This window comes from Mesocricetus auratus, unplaced genomic scaffold (assembly GCF_017639785.1).
Source record: "Mesocricetus auratus isolate SY011 unplaced genomic scaffold, BCM_Maur_2.0 Super-Scaffold_100043, whole genome shotgun sequence".
Taxonomy (NCBI): domain Eukaryota; kingdom Metazoa; phylum Chordata; class Mammalia; order Rodentia; family Cricetidae; genus Mesocricetus; species Mesocricetus auratus.
This window is the reverse complement of record NW_024429220.1, coordinates 4080156-4099429: the sequence shown is the minus strand read 5'-3', so window position 1 is coordinate 4099429 and position 19274 is coordinate 4080156. Positions and strand designations below refer to the sequence as shown.

General features: G+C 39.4%; 1 protein-coding gene across 7 annotated transcripts in view; it reads right to left on the bottom strand.

Annotated features, from left to right (window-relative positions):
- Positions 1 to 19274, bottom strand: part of Magi2 (membrane associated guanylate kinase, WW and PDZ domain containing 2) — a 1397005-nt gene that overhangs the window by 1205454 nt on the left and 172277 nt on the right. The window lies entirely within an intron of this gene.

The following is a 19274-nucleotide window of genomic DNA, read 5'->3' as shown; positions in this document are numbered from 1 at the left end:
TCAATCTCTAACTCAAACTGTGGACATGGCCTCATTTTCATAATATGTAGTTGCCTCTGCTTGGGAAAACAATTTTTTCAGACTAGAGTTACATCTTTATTTCTCCAAAAAGTTAAAGAAGGAGCTCAATACAAATGTATACACTTGCTCTTGTGGACTTTATGCCATGTATATCACCAATAATTCAAAACGGCAGTAGAAAGAGTGACATTAATATGGCTTTTTACTATCCGTCTCTTCTGGTCGTTTGTCTTAGAGGTAGTTTCAAAAACCCTTTCCTGGGAACTGAAACAAGGTAAATGTTGGGTATTCTTTTCCTAGTTTGCAGTGTAACTATTGTACAATATGACTCGCTCGTCTGCCCCACTTGCCTGTTTGCTGTAAGTCATGGTCTTACTCCTTTTCTTTTTCACTGTGTTGTGAACTTTGCTCCTGTTCCATTTGAGAGATGTGTTGTATCATTTGCTTATTAGTATTTGCTCTTCGTATAAGGGTGGTATTACTAAAAGACGGATTAATGTTTCTCAATTAAATCCATTAACTTAAGAATAAATGTACAAAAAAGTGATAATTATGGGGTGCAATTTTTCCCAACTCCCAGAAGTAGTTGAGGCTCCCATGGAAGTGGAGTTACAGAATTAGAAAACAGAACACAGACGATTAGGTCAAATATTAATCTCAGGTATAAAACAAATGGCTTTCCATGTAAGTAGACCTTATTCAGACAAATAGAAGTAAGGAAGGAACTGGGCATTTTTTTCGTTTTAGAATTAGTTAAGAAATGTTACTATTTTTAAAAAGAGAAAAAAATGAAAGCATGTCACAGGCTTTGTTAAGTTCAGTTTTTTTTAACTACACACATCTTCAGGTATTTGCATTAGAAACAGAGCAAGTGGAATATGAGAAGTTACTGTTGACATCATTCAAACTCATCTGACCATGGAACAGCATCTGCTCCTGAGCAGGAAAGGGATTTACACGCATAACGAATGCATTAAGGAAATCCTGTCTTTCATCCCACTTGTAATACAAAAAGACATGATTACAGTCTTGAACCTCTTTTGCTGGAAAGAGAAATATGCTTCTTAAATATTGTTGGCATCTAATAAAATCAGGTTGAAACTACAATGCGTTGATTATTTTTTTCATTCAGTTATGGTACTCATTTGTTGAACACCTAAAATGAGCATAGAGAGAGAGCTATACGCCATAATCACACAAGGGAGAATTAGATAAAAATACATCACTCAAGTAGCCCACAGCTTCGTGCTTAAATATTTAATAATGAACCCTGGTCAAGGCAGTTGAAGCAGAACCACCAGATCTACTACACTTCTGCTGTCAGGCTTCTTCCTGACTAAATATCTTAAGAACCAGTTTCATACCAAGTATGATTTTAGCTTCTTTCTCTGCCTTTTAAATGTAAGCCTTTTACAACCCAAGAATATCTTTCCCAAGAATCTGATTGTCACCTCTTTAAAATTTAACCATCATCAGGAATAGGAGTCATTTGGTATCCAGTGTAGAGTGCGTCAAATAAGGAACTATTAGCAAACACGGATTAGCATACTGGTCAACCTCTTCTCTTTATGTGCCCAATAGTTTTCTACTCTTTCAATGTAACATTTAAAAGATAGGTGGGGCGGGGGGAACATGGAAGGGTGGGCAGGAGAGGGAACTGGGATTGATATGTAAAATAAGATTGTTTCTAATTTAAACAAAAAAAATTAAAAAGGTGATCCTTATCTTGGTTTCCCTGTTCCCATTAAAAATAACTTCTCTACAAAAAAAGAAGTTTCTCACCCTATTCTTTGGGAGAATTAAGGTACATTGCTCCATTGTAATAGTGATCTTGCTTGAAATAGTTGGGATAGTACCTTTCTTCATGTTATATTACCTTCTCTTACAAGATATTTGATTACACCATGTAAAGATGTGTCACTGTGATTGGTTAATAAAAAGGTTAATGGTCAATAGCTAGGCAGGAGGTAGAGCAGGGACTTCTGAACGGAGAGAGCTCTGGGAAGCAGCAAGGAGGTATCCCCAGTCAGAAGCAGGAGGATCAAGATTTGTAAAAGGAGTAGTGGTAAAAGCCACAAGTTACATGAGTCACATGGCAACCCACAGATGAATATAAATGGGTTAATTTAAGTTACAAGGGCTAGTGGGACAAGCCTAAGCCATAGATCAAGCTTTTTTTGTGAGCTGGCAGCCCAAAGAAAAATCCACCTACAACCTTCTTTGGCTAATTTGTCTAGTGTAACATCTAGTGAATCCAATAAGCAATAAACACAGTTAAATGTAATGGCATATATGTCTGAACATCACACATGCTTATAGCCAGTGAGCATAGAAGGAAAGAGGTGGCTTCGGGAGCCAGACATGAATGGCTTGATGTCTGTCTTGCCTACTATGTACATCGGTGGCCTTGGGGAAAACGTCTGAGTTCATGGGATGCCTCCTCCCACCCATCTCTAAAATAAGGGTAACAGGAACCTGCCTTCTAGATCTACTCAAAATAACAAGAAGGTAAACAGGAGGGAAGTAGTTGTTCAAAAATGAACAAATAATGTAGCGTTCACTTAGAGAAGAGTCTATTCACAGCTGATAAATAGAAGTTACTGAGGCCCACACCACCTCTTGCGGCCATCTTAGCTCTCACTCTGCTTGGTCTTTACCCACTCTGTAGCAAGGAGCTACCTAAATTCTGGATTTCATGAAGACATACTCTGTTGCTATTGCTTTCTTCTTGGCTTCTGATGGATTTCTATGATTCCTTTACCAAAAAAAATTCCTGAGTTATTTCTGAATTCTTAGCCCACAGTCATTATACAAGCTGCCCCTGCCTATTTCTCTTAATTTTAATATTTCAAAAACTATTAATATTTCTTCTTCTAATTATAATTATAATGGAAAGACAAACAGACACTCGTGCATATGTGCAGGCAAGTATTAGAGACAACTTTTGAGAATGGGTTCTTTCCATAGCGGGCTTTGAGGGTTAACTCAGATTATCGGCTTTTATCTACCAGGCTATCCGACGAGGCCCAAGTTGCTTCTTTCCAGAAAAATCGGAAAAGTTTGGTCTTCTGAACCTCTGCCTACTGACTGAAATGACCAACTTTTCCATATAGTCAATAAGGAGAAAGAAGCATACATAACCAGGGCAAGTCCCCAGAAGTATTCTGCATTGATAGATGCCACACCGCTGAACTACTCTTTCTTCAAAAGGCTAGGGCTGTCTGTGAAAAGTGGATTATTTCGAAACATATTGTGATCTACCAGGGCATCTTCTTTCCTAGTGGTGATAAACAATAGCCCTCTCAAACCACAGTACATTTGACTCAATGTCTTCAGTTGAAATTTTATGACATGCACATTTATAATAACTTGGAATTTACAACCTCTGGGGCTTACTTAGACTTTTTAGTCTACATACTGAATTTCAATGAGGAAATCTTAGAAAATAATCCTTTAAACTTCACAAAAGAACATTAGACATGTGCTAATGATATGAAGTAAATGCCACTGCTATTAAAACAATACATGAGTATATTTTTACATGTGATAAGCAATATACATGAAACTAGGCAATTGCCATGTTATTAAAGAATCTTTTAAATCAAGCAGCATGAAGTATTTTCTATAAATTAGTACATGTCCACATGGTACATGATGTTGAAACTGTGCTTTCTGCATTAAAAAAAAAAGAATTCAGAAAACAAACACAATTATGAACTTTTAATACTGTCTTGAGACAGAAGAGTTTGAGGATCATTTCTGAGAACTGGAGATTTTCCTTGTCTTTCTGAAGACTGTGGCAGGAAGGGATTATTGATGTGATTAAATGCCATTACCAAATGCAATGGGCAAGGAAAGGATTTATTTCAGTCACAGCTCCATATAACAGCTCGTCATCCAAATCAGTGAGTGTGGGAACTCAGGCAGGCAGAGACCTGGGGCCAGGGACTGATGCAGAGGCCATGGAGGAGCGCTGCTTACTAGCTTGCTCCCTATGGCTTGTTCAGTCTGCTTTGTCATAGAATCCAGGACCACCAGCACAGGGGTGGCACCATCCACCCCCAACCATCAGTAATTAAGGAAATGTCCTACAGCTTTGCTTACAGTCAAGGTTTATGGAGGCATTTTTTAAATTGAGGTTCCCTCCTCTCAGATAACTTGTATTAATTTGACACAGCACAAAGACAAAGTAAAAATATACATGTGAAGGAGAATAGGGGATCAAATAAAGAAAATAGAGAGAAAAGGAAAATGTGTGCTAAAAGAGTAAATGGATGGAACTTGAGTAAGAAAGGCCAGACCCAGAAACACAAACATGTTAAGAATTTCAGAGTGGAACTGGAAAACTAACTCAGCCTCCAAACCTTCGACCTACTTGCAAAATAAGCGGGGGCAATAGTGGAGCAGAAATTATGGGAGCGGCCAACCAATCACTGATCTAATTTGATGCCCACGCCACTAGATGGTGCCCACGCCCAGCATTGCCTTTATGGCCAGGAACCACAAGCCTGATGGCTCGGAGAACTAGGGTAGAACCAAATACAATTTGAAAAACAAACAAGCAAACAAATAAATAAACAAACACACATATATATGCACATATATGCATGCATACATGAGTAAATAAACAAAAATAAAACACAAATCATTGAAATGATTCCTAACGGTATTCTGCTATACTCATAGATGTCTAGTCTAGCCGCCATCAGAGACTTAGAAGAGCCTGATAAGAGCAAATGCAGAGACCCACAGCCAAACATTAAGCAGAGAGACACCTCAGGCCGAATGATGGTCTCTATCTGGACCCTCACGTTGGAGCCTGGAGAAGGAGGAATTGTGGGAGCTAGAGGGGTTGAAGACACCGGGAGAGCATAGCCTGTGGAGTCAACAAAGCGGGGCGGGGCGCAAGGAGGCTCCCAGAGACTGAAGTGACAATCACAGAGCCTGCAGGGGTCTGTCCTAGGTCTTAGGCATGCCTGTTATGGTTGTTTAGTTTTGGTGTTTTGTTTTATTTTGCTTTGTTCTTTTATAGGCCTTCTAACAGTGGGAATGGGGGCGTCTCAGACTCTTTTTGTCTGCCCTTGAGACACATCTCCTCCCACTGCGTTGCCTAGCCCAGCCTTTATGAGAGAGTTTGCAACTGATCTCGCCATATCTTGTTATTCCAGGTTAGGTTGATGTTCCTGGAAGGCCTGCTCTTTTCTGCGGGGAGATGTGGCATGCAGTAGGACTGGTAGAGGGGGGAGGTGTGGAGGACTGGGAGGAGTGGTGGGAGGGGAAGACGCAGCCACACTCTATTACATGGGAGAAGATAAATAAACACTTATAGGAAGAGCCGATTCAAAACCAGAGTATATGGTTAAGATTATGCTTTAGTGGAACTATGAGAAAATATAAAGTCACGTTCACCTCACATGGTAAGGACTCAAAAAAAGTCACCGGGAAAGGATGAAATTGCGGGGGGAGAATTTTCAAGGAGGATTTTCCAAAGAGAATGGGATGGAGCAACGAATTAAGACTGGAGGCCCATCCTGAAAGCTGGGTATAGCAATTTAATGGATACTGGGGAACTGTGATTGATTTTTAAATCACTTGTGCCCATATAATGATTCAAGAAGAAAAAAACGAAAGAATAAGGTTTAGCTGTACAATGCATTTTCAGTGGTGTATATTCCAAGTGATGCTTCACATACATCTACCTAGAAATGCACACTTGGAAACTGCCCAAAGCTCACAGGTAGGTTTAAGGAATATACAGGACCCCAAGCATGCTGGTGAGCAGTCTATGAAAAGGTTGATGGCAGAGATCGGGAAGCTCAGTGAGAATGCCTTGCCGTTCCATCTCTCAGTCTTTGCCACTTCTGAATGCCTGTCCAGCAATACAGGTAGCAAATGGATCCATGACTGACACATTTGGGCATCGACCTCCTGATGATGTTTCCGTAAGTAATCCTGAGAACTTACCAGAAAAACCACCAAGAGATGGTTGCATTACATGGAAGAACACTTGTTTTCTGTATGAACTTAGTTTCTTCTGAAACTTGAAAAGGTACTGTCCTACCTTTCCTGGAGTGCCATGCCTATCTGAGCATGGTATTCCATATTATAAAGCAAAAGCAGTAAGATAAATAAAAGAAGATGATGAGAGTTTTCAATACCAAAAGAATGCTACTAAAATAAAAACTGTACTTCAAAACTGTGGCACTGCCAGTGCAGATTAAGAGAAGAATAACTTTTCAGTACAGTCCATTCTTAAGAGGAAAGGTTTGAAAAAGGGGGTTTGTCTTTATTACTGTGTCATGTCTGGGTATTTGATGTGACCGGATTCAGTCTGTGGCAGTGCTACCAGCCCTAGTTGTGTTCAAAACATTTTGTACAGAATCAGTTCACAACACTATAATATGAAACAGAATTAGAGAGTTAGAATTAGAGAGTTTGATGTTTAAATCTTGAAGGAATATTTAAGTTAATATTTAAAAATTCACTTTCAGTTGAAAATCATATGATACACACACACCATACATATATATATATAATTTTTATCATCCCAGTGAGGTTTCAGTTTCTATAAACCTTTTGATGGATGAATTTCATCATTGCAGAAATTCAAGACACTATGTGTAAAGGGGGACCGCTAAAAAGATCACATCTTTCATAATAGAATCATTCACAGTGCCCTTGATAGGTTTAATACTATTAATTCCTCTGATATTTTTATGTGAAAATGTCCAATGTTAATAGCATTCGTCTCATTAAGCATGTTCTATTTTATGAGGAATATACAGCACCTGTGAGGCACTGTAAATGTTACAGCTCCGGTTCCCTCTGGTGGCAGAACTTCAAAGTGAGTCAGTCTGTCAGCAGCTATTGGAGAGCTGTTGGTTGCATAGAGACTCCAGAGAACTACAAAGGGCTCACTCTTATAGATTGCAAAAGCTTTGGAGAAAGCTTCTCACGTACACCTTAATACAGCTGAGGACAGAGAAGAAAACATGTTGATTTCACAGGTCACTTTTGTTTCTATGTAAAACTACACTTAAGAGTTACTCTGGTGAATCTTAAAAAGGATACATATATATATATATCCTGCAGGTTATTTGGAAAGACACTCTCAAATGAATATTGCATTTCTTAGGCTATGACATAGTCAAAAGCAAGGAAAATAATACAAGAGTGGCAAAAAAGGACAGCTAGGACCTGGAGGACAATACTCCAAGGAGCATTGATGTGATATGGTCTTTTGCAAGACATGTGGAGGACCTGGGCCTTCGGAAAGCTGAGTGCTTTTGTTTAAGTTTTATTTCAAACGCCTTTAAAACACAGAGGTTTTTCAGGTAAAGTTGAGGCAACTGACTTCCTAAAAACTCAGAACAAATTTAGAAATTTAGAGTCCTGACATTTTAGAATGAATAATTGACCCCAAACTTCTTAGTCTACATTGTTATTATTATTATTACTATTGTTAATAATAATTATTATCATTTCAGTTTACAGCATTGAGAACAAAGCCAGGAACACAAAATGGAATCATCTCCTGCGATGTAAGACACATGTTTGACAGAACTCCAGATGTGATCAAATGGTTCAATGTGCTCTATTTTCTGTAGCAGGAAGCTTAAATATGCTCCTGATTTGTGTAATCCTACTGAAATGCAGCATCTCAAATACAACCATGTGTGCTTTTGCTATCAAATCTTGAAGCTCAAAAATCTGTAGGATTATGAATTCCTTCAGGGTTCAGAAATTTTAATAATCTAGTAGGATAGGGTTTTAGTTAAAACTCTTTCTAATCCACAGATTTAAAAAGTCATTAGGAGGTGTAAATGTCAAGGAGAACATATAAATGCACCAAACTCTGAAATTACTTTGATGATAAATCCTCAAATTTCTACTTCTCAAACAAACATAAGAAGAAAGCACCTGAAATGTTCCAATTATGAACTCAGATCCCCTTCTCCCCATGCAAGAAGTTGCACCTTTCATGACTCCCACATTAGTTACTTGTTTAAAGTTTACTCCATTTACCATGGTTCATGTAAGAGCCACCACTCAGTTCCATCTTCTTTCAGTTAATAGGAGCCATCCTATGAGGGGCCTGCAGAGGAGTGAGATCCTAGAACCAGCTATGACTGGTTTAAACCCTTCAATTAGATATCTAAAAAAGAGCAAACTGTAAATATGGCCAGTAACATGGGGGAAGAAGTCTAGCAGGCCCTGGGAAGCTGTCTTTGCTCTCAGAAGGATGCTGTTGGCTCCTGGTATCTGATAGGGATACATTTCAAGACCGCTATCAGTGGGTCATCAATTCAGACACACTACTTAACCATATGACAGTATGCTTTTCTCTATGCAATGCACTTATTGCTGTACCATACAGAGGTAGGCTGTCCTTTCTTCTTCTGTGTCCTGTGTTTGAGGTCTACTGGTAAGAAACAACTGATCTGAGAAGGTGAAAGGGCTGCTGGTTTATAGTACAGAAAATCCAGAAAAAACAAATTCTGCACAGCAGGTAATTGAGAGATTTTATCATACTTCTCAGGAAAGTATGCATTTTAAAACGTGAACTTTATATTTCTGGAGTTTACATTTAGTGTGTTGTGCCCAAATTCTTAAATCGCCAAATCACCAAGAGATCCATTTCAATGCAAAAGCAAAGAGTCTTTTATTTGTTTAATGAGTTAACCCTATTAGTTTGGGTCTTTCATCCATTCATAGGATTGGATGGCTGCAGAAAGACCCAGGGATACCATGAGGCAGGGGAATATATTGGGTAGCTTAAGGGGAGTGTCTAGGGGTACACAACAGTCTCAGGATTGGTGCACTTCCAGGCTTGGACGATCTGTCCTGTGTTGATTGGTCAATTGGCTGTTATGGCCGATAGGCCCTCCCAGGATGGTTGCTATGTTCTGCAGGTCACTGTTGTGCACTTGTCTATAAAGCACACCCAGAGCCATAAAAGCACAGCCCTGCCAGCTAACTTCTGATTGGTTCCTTGCCAAGAGGAGGGCATCTGACCTCCTAGTGACCAGGACAGGAGTGGCAAGGTCAGGCAGGCACATGTTAGTCTGTCATGGCTTCTAAAGCAGGGGACTGTTCCCTTCAAGTATTTTGAGGCTGTGCTTGGTTGACTGTGAGTTGCCCTCATAGGGGCAACCTGTGGCATATAAAGAAAGGATTTGAGTTCTTTTTTTTTTTTTTTTTTTTTTTTGGTTTTTCGAGACAGGGTTTCTCTGTATTGTTTTGGAGGCCTCGAACTCACAGAGATCCACCTGCCTCTGCCTCCCGAGTGCTGGGATTAAAGGCATGCTCCACCACTGCCCAGCCAGGATTTGAGTTCTTAATTGGACTGTTTCCTTCTTAGACTCAGGGTATGTATTGAGAAATACTCTCGATATTTAAAATATGTCTAATTCACTTTTCTGCTAATTGCAACCAAAATCACGATAATTAGCGACTTGTGTTATAATGGCAAAATACCAGACTAAACCTATTGAAGAAAGGAAATGCTTACTTTGGCTGACAGTTCGTGGCACATTCCATTCTGATGGAAAATCCTGGCAGCAGGAGCTGAAGGAAACTATTTACACTGCATCTGCAGTCAGGAAGCAGGGAGCAATACACATCAGCCCTTAGCTTACTTTCTGCTTTATTTTGTGTGGCAATTAGGATGGATTTTAAACCATCCCTGTTAATCTACCCCAGAAAAGCCTTCACAGACATGCCTAAGGGCAGGATTTCAGATTCTGTCAAACTGACAATCCATATTAGCCATCACAGTGTGTGGTGGTTTTAATAAGAATGGTCTCCACAGGCTCACATATTCGAATGCTTGGTCATCAGAGAGTGGAAAAACTTGAGGATTAGGAAGTGTGGCTTTGTTGGAGTAGGTGTGGCCTTGTTGGAGGAGGTGTGTCAGTGGGGTTGGTTGGGCTTTGAAGTTCTAAAGCTCAAGACAGTTCCTGGGCTCAGGCCTGGGCCCTGGCTCAGGCTGAGTCTCTCTCTCTCTCTCTGTCTCTCTCTCTGTCTCTCTCTCTGTCTCTCTCTCTGTCTCTCTCTCTCTCTCTCTCTCTCTCTCTCTCTCTCTCTCTCTCTCTCTCTCTCTCTGTCTGTCCCTGCTGCCCACTGATCTGGACATGGAACTCTCAGCTCCTTCCCCAGCACCATTTATGCTGCATACCACCTGGCTTCCCATCATGATGATATTGGAGGAGACCTCTGAAACATAAGCAAGCTCCAATTAAATGGCTTCTTTTATGAGTTGCCATCTTCATAGCAATGGAATGTTAACTGAGCCACAGTGATAGAATTTGTCTCTGAGATTTCATGTGTTTAAGGTTAGAGTTAATTCTGAGAAAACTAATAGATTGATGTATTCCATGGTAGTCTTTATCTGTCTCCTGTATGGTAGGTAGACCCTGATAAATTGTAAGATCTTAGTAAACACTTGCAGACTGTGAAACCTACATGCATGCACAGCCTCTGCACTCTTGTGTAGCTTTCAATATGGAACTGCACATAGTCTGCCATGACCTTGGGTACCCCGCTGGATCCCAATTCGTCCTTACTCTGATTATTCGTTTCTCATTCTCCCACTAAGCTTTTATCTGTCTCTCTGTCTCAGTCTGTCTATTGTGCTCTTGATTTCATGAAAAAAAATGTTGGTAGAACACTGAGAGGATTATAACATTACTATGATACTATTCCTGCTAAAAGAATTCAAATTATTTCCCTTTGGTAGGCTAACTTGTAGAATTTAGTTCTGGTATAAGATTGTTTCAGTGTTCAGTTGTTTTCATGGTATTTCCTGGCAATCATCTACAGCGCATAACCAAATTACTTAGACATACACAAAAGTGAGTTGGTTCTTTCAGCATGAGCCTTGTTTTGAATTGTAAGTATAGTCAGTATCCTGGAAGCTAAAGGGTGCTGCCTATTCATGGACAGAATGGGGAGTGTTGCGACTATACATGCTTAGGACTATAATGTTCTTAGAAGATATTCGGTGTACAACTGTTTGTACTGATTTTTTGTGAATCATTATTCACTTATTATATTTATATTTAAAACAATAAAATACTTCACCAGGATATAGAATCATGTAGGCAAGCTGGGGAGAGGGGCATTCATAACATGGACAGAACCTCTGCTATCTTATAAGTAGATCTTTTAAAGTGCATTGTAAGAGACACTAGCCACATAAAGTGGGGTGTTTACAAATCATGATCAGAGCATTGAACATGTCACACCTGGCCTGGGGGATGTAGTTGAGCCATTAGACTGATGTCTAAAATAAAATATTTTTTGTCCATTGCCACTTGATGAAGAACAACGTCGGATGAACCAGTGAATATATATTGTAGAGTGTTCTACAAACGGTGAAAGAGAAGACTTACAGCAGCACAACTAGCTGTTGTTGCAACGTCGAACTTCATACCAGAAGCCTGGTTAAACTATTGCCAAATGCACGCAGTCCCACACTTACCAGCCATCAGCGACTTAATAGGTCTGTCTTCACAGGCACACTCTTCACATTATTTTACGTATTATAAGACTTTTTTTTTTCATGTTTCAAGTTTAAAGACCGGCAACACTTTGTCCAGACAAAGAACATTCCACAAGGCAAATGAAGTCAGGAGAAGAGTGAGTCCTAATGAGAGGAAGGCTATCCATGTGGTAAAACACACCATTTCCAAAATGAGTGCCTGTGCAATCACTTTCATCTACAGTTTTAACAAGGTGATCTATTGGGAAATAAGTAAACCAATTGGATATCCATTTTATATATTCACTATGAAAAGTGTAACATTTTCATTTTTAAGATAATATAGAAAGCACTGCCTGATATTTAAATAAAGCAACTAAAGACTTCTTAAGAGGATCTTTTCACTCTGCAGTTTTGTTGTTGTTTTTTTTGTAGCACATAGACATAGGTAGTTTATGATGCTATGATTACATGATCTAATTTGGGGGGGATTTTTTTGTTTGGTTTTTAAGATTCTAGTGTGACAGAGAAAAATACTCCCTGTTCACTGTATGATGTAAATCTCTGATTTAAAGCCTTCAACGTCTTGTCAGACCAGGCAGTGTGTAGCTCTAGGCAACAAGGTTCTAACAATGCCCCACAGGGTTGGGAAAAGTGCTTGTTCTCAAGTGCATCCTCCCTTACTAACTCCAGACTTGAGCCCACACAGCAGCCTGGTGGACGCTATTCTTTACCCATCTCAAATGTCTCAAAGTTTGTTGTCACACAATGGCTTCCAGGACTTTTCTCCCATAAGCAAAAGCAGATACAGTATCAGGAAAGAATGAAATAAAATTCTGAGGACCACTATTATTCAAATGGAGACCATCTGCTTATTTATGTTGAGAAAGGTCCTCGTGTAGCTCAGACTGGCCTGGACGTCACCATGCAGATTAGGGTAGACATGAAATCCTGTTCTTCCTTCTCTACCTCTCAAGCGTCACTGCTACAGCCCTGTGCTGCCATACCTGGATGAAAATTGATAATAGCCATGGGATGGAGCATTGTTCATTAGTTAGTGTGTGATTTGTTTAATTCAGAAATATTTACTCAAAACCTGCTGAACTTTAAGTATCAGAAATTAACAAAAAAATGACAAGAGTAGGTAGGGTTGTGACCTAACGTGATACAGCAGGAAAGGCAATCACTTAAGAGAAACTGCTGGGTGATTTGACCATTTGTCTTGGCAGCAGGTAAGATGGCTGGGGGGAGGCTATGAGGAGCAATAATATAAGACAACCAGAAGGTTTCATTGCTTTAACAGAGACACATCTAAATATGAAAAGGTGCTCTGAAATGGCACAGGCGACGAGAATCCCATCAAGTACAGTCAGTTAGGACACTGGAAATGGCTAGCATGTCAAGAGGCGTGTGATTCCATGCAGTCATGCCCACTGCAGCCCACTGAGAAGCGCATAAGACTGCTGCAAAGAAGAATGCAGAGGTCATTGATAACATCTCTGAGTTCATTAAAGTCCCAGCATTTTGGGGAGGAGTCTGAGTTTCACACGAAATCAGTCTTGTCATCCTGTTAGCATGATTCATATATTTATATAGATTCGATTATCTTAATTTTGCTTTATTTTTTGTGTGTAAATTTTCTGTACAGATTTGATTTTTTTCTTTCATAGTTTTAAGTACTTCCATGTGTTGTGCATTTGCTTTCCTCTAGATCTGGGTAGTGTCAGTGTCATCTGTCACCTAGTACCCTGATTTTCTAATGCAACCAGCATCTCATTGTGTTCTCTCTCACTGAAGTATGACATTTCATTAATGCATTTCAGTCCAGTCATTTATTTCTAACTGTGCATACAAGGTGAGGAAGACCTGTTATTGGACCTGTCTTAAATGGGTTGCTGTGTTAGGGTTGTCAACATTTCTCATTATTGGAAAGTGTAAAGGGGACCTTCTGCATACCTGTGTGGAACCAAAACCACCATGACACAGTTTTTATAGTGTCTGTGTTTGTGATGCAATGGTCTTGTAAAGGTTTTCACTGAAAACTATCATTGGCCAATCTTTCTTACTGACAATAAATTATTAAGAAAATAAAAAGACAACCATAAGGGCCTCCAATTATCTGAAACCACGGAAGAAACAAAGTAGGGTGTTGTATGCAGATTTTCTTTTGTCTTCAGATGTAGATTATGTTTCTTCATGAAATAGAAGAATATTGCTGGGGCATATATTGTATTTGTATATACCAGCATTTTATGACCTTCAACTCAGTTGGTACTCATAGCTATCATGGAACTAGACAGTATCCTTATGTATCAGAAGACAAGACCTTAGTTTAGAGGGACACCCAACTTTATCAATCAGTAACAGATGTGGTGGTTTGACTTAAGTAGTCACATTCCAAGGACTTTTTTCTCTCCAAGGAGCACATTTTTTGCTTTCCAAGACTGAATGAATTAAGAATAAGAGATGGGCAGAAAACATATAACAATATGAATCAGCAGCATAAGTTCTCACTAGATAGTGGTAGTTCTGTGACAGGAAGGTGATTTTCCATTCTTGTTTTCTTTTTACATTGGTACTGTATCATAAGATAGGAATTCATGACTTAGAGGACACAATCATAAATATTTTCTTTGACTTACTATTTACTTAGTATTTCTTTTATTTAATGCTTTAGCTGCAGGCTGTTGAGTGACTTTTCCTGGGAAGACAGAAACAAATGTATATTCACCCCAGATGAAGTTCTGATCAAAGAAATGGGTCTCTACAAAGCATGGTGAAAGTTGACTTACCAGTGCACGAGTTACTCAGAAGAAGCTATCAAACCAATACCATAACTATCGACTCGAATGGCTGAAGACTCACAAAGAGATCCCGGTACCAGTCATAGGCACTTGACCTATTGTGAACTTCCTGTCCCTAGTGACTGTTCGCTGTTTTTATAACTTGGCAATGAACTTATGAATCTTGTAAATTTCTGAGCTTAAGGTGCAGGTTGCTTCCTGAGAAAGTGTTGGTAGTAAAATGGTGAGCATAGCTGTCCTCTGATTAGTTTCATAAGTCTTGTGAGTTTCAGTTATTTCCTGGGGCTTTTGGCCCCTCCCCACTCTAAATGTTTCAACCTAGAAGAAATGTCCACATAACCCAGCCTTTGCTGAATACTTCAAACAGCTGTAGGCATGTCTTGTCTTTTTGACTTCAGCCACATTTTAACTGTAATAAACAATCAGAGGATTCCTTATCCTATTGTCCCCACCCATCCACAAATCTCTCAGCCCAATTCTCCTGATCATCCTGACTCAGGCTCCTTCAGCAAATCCTACCAGCATGTGCAACCACTACTGTCTCAGCCCAGTTCTCAAACTAAACAAACCCTGGAGCCCACACTGAATCAGCCCGAGTGGGGGCAATTTCTTAAGCAGGCTGGGCAGCTGGTGTCACACTTCAGAATCTGAGACTGGGCACCCAGGAGATCATCAGAAATGTCGACTCTTGGACCTCAAAGCCATCCCACTGAAGCAGCTTGCACAGTGTTCAGACAAAATTTCCAGGTAACTCTGAATCACACCTGAGGTAGGATAAAAAGATCAGGCACTCTGGTGTTAGGGGGAGAAGAGGCCAGGAGGAGGAGGGTCCCTGCTCTTTTCTCTATTACTAATGATAAAAGCTGCACACTTGAGATTCCACTGGAAAGGATATAATATCTAACAGCCCCTGAGACAAATATATGTTCTAGGACAGTGTAGAAATTGTTTTCACTTATGGTCAGGCAATGCATTCCCAAAGACCTCCCAATCAAGGGTGCTGGGGACACTAATTTGAGTATGCTTGTCTAGGACTTAAATACTGTGAAACTTTATCATCTTAGAACTCTCCTCTCCTAGACATAAATGATGCTCATCATGAATCCGTCTGCTTGTGAAAAATATTCTTTAACATTTATACATATTATAGACTACCCTTTTTGAACAACATTAGAAAAATGGTTTGATTTTTTTAACAACTTAACTGATGTAACTTGAGGGGCTGGAGAGATGGCTCAGTAGTTAAAGCTCTTATCCATGTGGTGACTCACAAGCTTCTCTAACTCTAGTCTTAGGAGATACAATGTATCTTCTGGCTTTCTTTGGTTCATGCACATACATGGTACACATATGTATACTCACAAAATAAATAAATACTTAAGGAAAAAAATAGATGCAACTTGAGAGTTCCCAAATATCCCATATGTACAGTTATAAAGAAACCATATGGTCGCTCTCTCTTTCTCCTTGTCCCTCCCTCTCCCTCCCTCCCTCCCTCCCTCTCCCTCCCTCCTCCCCGCTCTCTCTCTCTTTCTCTGAGAAGCCTGCACTTGTCCTACTAGGTATGCTTTGCTCTCTTGTTTGGAGCACCTTTATATTTTTTGTCGTTGGAAAGGAGGGAAAAAGGAGCTTTTGTTGTTGTTGTTTGTTTTCTTTTGCATTGGTTGATTTTTAAATATTTTATTTTTGGGGGACACTGCAGGGTGAAGGGAGACTATGGAGGGACCAGAAGGTGAGAAGAATGAGAGTACATGGTATGAATTTCCAAAGACTCAATAAAGAAATTATGTTAAATAAAAAAGATTTAAACACAAATAAAAATATCAAGTTGACACGTTTTATTCTTTTTTCCATGATTTTAGAAATGCATATCACTTATAGAATATTTAAATATTTGAAAGATCACCTAACAAAATCCCCAATACCACACAACAGAATTGCTCTTTTGAGTTGTTGGTAAAGGCTGCCCAAGAGACTGTCAAAACACACAGCCTATTTCTATTGTCCTTGGTTGTCCACAAGAGGTGTAAAGTAAGTCATTATTGCTAAAGATACCATGAACTTCAGAAACAGGGTCCAGAGTCCCCTGAGCTAGAACTGACCTGAATGTCTCCTCTCTGAGGACTAGATTCCATGGTACCAGAAGGCATCATAAAAGCTTCCAAAGTGGGAAGTAACCAGTAACCCTATCCTGCCATGATACTTATGAACCACAGTGACTATCAGCGTGGCAGAATAACCCTAAGAATACAATAGTGGCATCCATACTTCAGTAGTAACCCACAGGTTTCTAACTGTACCCTAGACACACTTATCAAGAGAGAAAACATGCTTGGTACTGGAATCCTAACCAACTACTCAGGGCTAGTGAAGTCATGGTTCTTCAGGAGAACCTGCTAGCACCCCTTTGCAGGCCCAGCATAACCCCTAACAACATTTATAAGCAGTTGCCCTTATACTCACAACTATAGTCCTCACTCCTCATCAATGAAACGTCTCTTTGCAACAGTGACCATTACAGAAAATTACAAGCAATCAAATTCAGAGTTGTAGAGTCCAGTTCCAACGGTTGCCTCTAAAAAACAGTCCAACACCCAAGGCTCAGGGGATATTGCAGAAATGGAGTGGAAAGTCTGTAAGAGTCAAAATACCAGGCATTTTGTTGTGAGATTTTTTTTCTCTTAGTAATGTCAGAAGCTATGTCCATAAAGTTTCAGTGACATGACTGCCCAGAAATGAGTCAAACAAGGACAATAATAGGCATGCTATAGTGGATGGCAAAAGAACACAAGGCTTCGATCCTACACAAAGACCTTCAGGCAACTAAGGAACACTGAGAGCAGGAGAAAAGTCTTCCCCATAGTAGACCACACCAACCGGTGGTCCAGTATTGAAAGGACAGACCTGAAAACATGCTTGTAACTAACATTATATAGACTAAGCAGTTTATACTTGGGAATATAATATGTACACATATACACATATATTCATGCAATAACAATGTAAAAAGGGGCCATGAAATCGAAAGAGACCACGGAGGCATTTACAGTGGTGTTTAGAAGGAGGGTTTAAAGAAGGAAATATAATCTCAAAATAAAGCCTTTTTAAAAATGATCACAGAGTTAAAAATAAAATCAGTCAATTCAATTACTCAGATAAAAGAACTGTTGATATTTTAGAGGTTATCATATGTATATCTATACTTGCATGTGTGTGTTTAGATAAGCAAAATATTCTACTGTACAAACTTTTCAAAGTTATTTGAGTGGATGTGTTATGTAGCATTCTGTTGCAAACAAAGATATTAGAGTCAAAATGCTTGTATTCAAACTCTGGCACCATCCATTAGAACAAAACACCATAATATAGTACAAATTTGGAATGTCAACATCAGGAAACTTGAGGAATGCCATGAGTTTGAGGATAGCCTAGGTTACATAGTAAGATCTAGGTAAGCCTGGGTTAGCATTTGAGTCCCTCTCTTAGTAAACCAAACCAACCTATTAACCAACTAACCAGCAACAACAAAAACACCACTTAGTACATAAGAAGTCCTAAGAAGTTATTTTTTGATGATCATGTCTTTATTAGGGATATATATTAAGCCATAAAATTTTGTGTGCACTTTTGAAAACATTCTTCTATTGTACTATCTTAAATACAATTGCACTTCTTTGAAAAAATTTAATTTTACATACATTTTTCTGTCAGAATAAATAACTACTTTGCTTATAATTTCTGAACTCATCTTTGAGATATCCTTTAGCCCATAAGTAGGGTTTATATATATATATGTATATATATATGAGCTCATTCAAAGTGGTTGTGAGCCACCATGTGGTTGCCGGGATTTGAACTCAATACCTCTGGAAGAACAGTCAGTGCTCTTAACCGCTGAGCCATCTCTCCAGCCCCATAAGTCGGTTTTATACTAAGAAAACTTTTCATTTTTAACCACCACAGATCATGGCTATTATGTAAGTCTACTGGAGATCTTGAGAAATTTTAGGATTTTAAAGGAAAATGTTCAAAGAGAAAGATTAAGTAGAAAGAGATTGTACAGCCCTTTCATTGCTTTAGGATGGTGGATACACTCCAGCTTTGAGTCAGTGGGAAAAGATGATGCCTCCATGCTCTAGCCAGGCATGGACACTAACATGCAGTGAATGATTTTTGAAATACCATATTAGTAGTTTTAAGTTTGATGCAATTACCAGATGAACTGTTAGACTTGACTTCCCTTTGGCTCAAAGATCTTCCCTGAATAGCAAAACCGTAGTTTTTGGAGCCAGCCGATACTGGAATCAAATTTACGGACCCTTGGCAAGTCAGACTCCATGAGCACGCCGCTTTCTGGGCCCAGTGTCGTGTTTCTAAGCCACCTGAGCTGTTCACACAGTCTCCTCTGCTTTGCACAACAGACTGCTATGCATCTGCATGCAGTTCCACTCTGCAGAGATCCTCAGCATCTGGGAACCTCCTCCTATTTCCAAGCGTGGCTCAGCCTAGATACAAAGTACATTTTTCATTAAGCCTGTTTCATTCTCCATTTCATTCTCTATGAACTACAAAAATGTTAAATAATGTCTCCACTAAAAATTACATGGAGGGCAGGGACTGTCACATTTCTGATCACTTAACAGAGGTACAAAACTTGATGTATTAGAAGATCACATCTAAGTGGAATGGGTGTTTAATTTTGCTAACACTTTGGGGACAAGTGAACGAAATTTAATATGCATTTCATATTACAGAAAATAAAATCAATCAATAGTTCAGGGGAGAGGTCCAGTGGAGGTCAGAGGACAACTTGCAGCAAGTGTACCCTCTTAGCCTTCTTGCTAGCCCCACAATTACTTCTGATGGTGACAATCCGAAAGCATTACTTCTACTCCCAATCCAGCACCATGGGTTCAGAATAACATAGTATAAAACAACTACATGCTTGTAAATAATTTTATTCATTC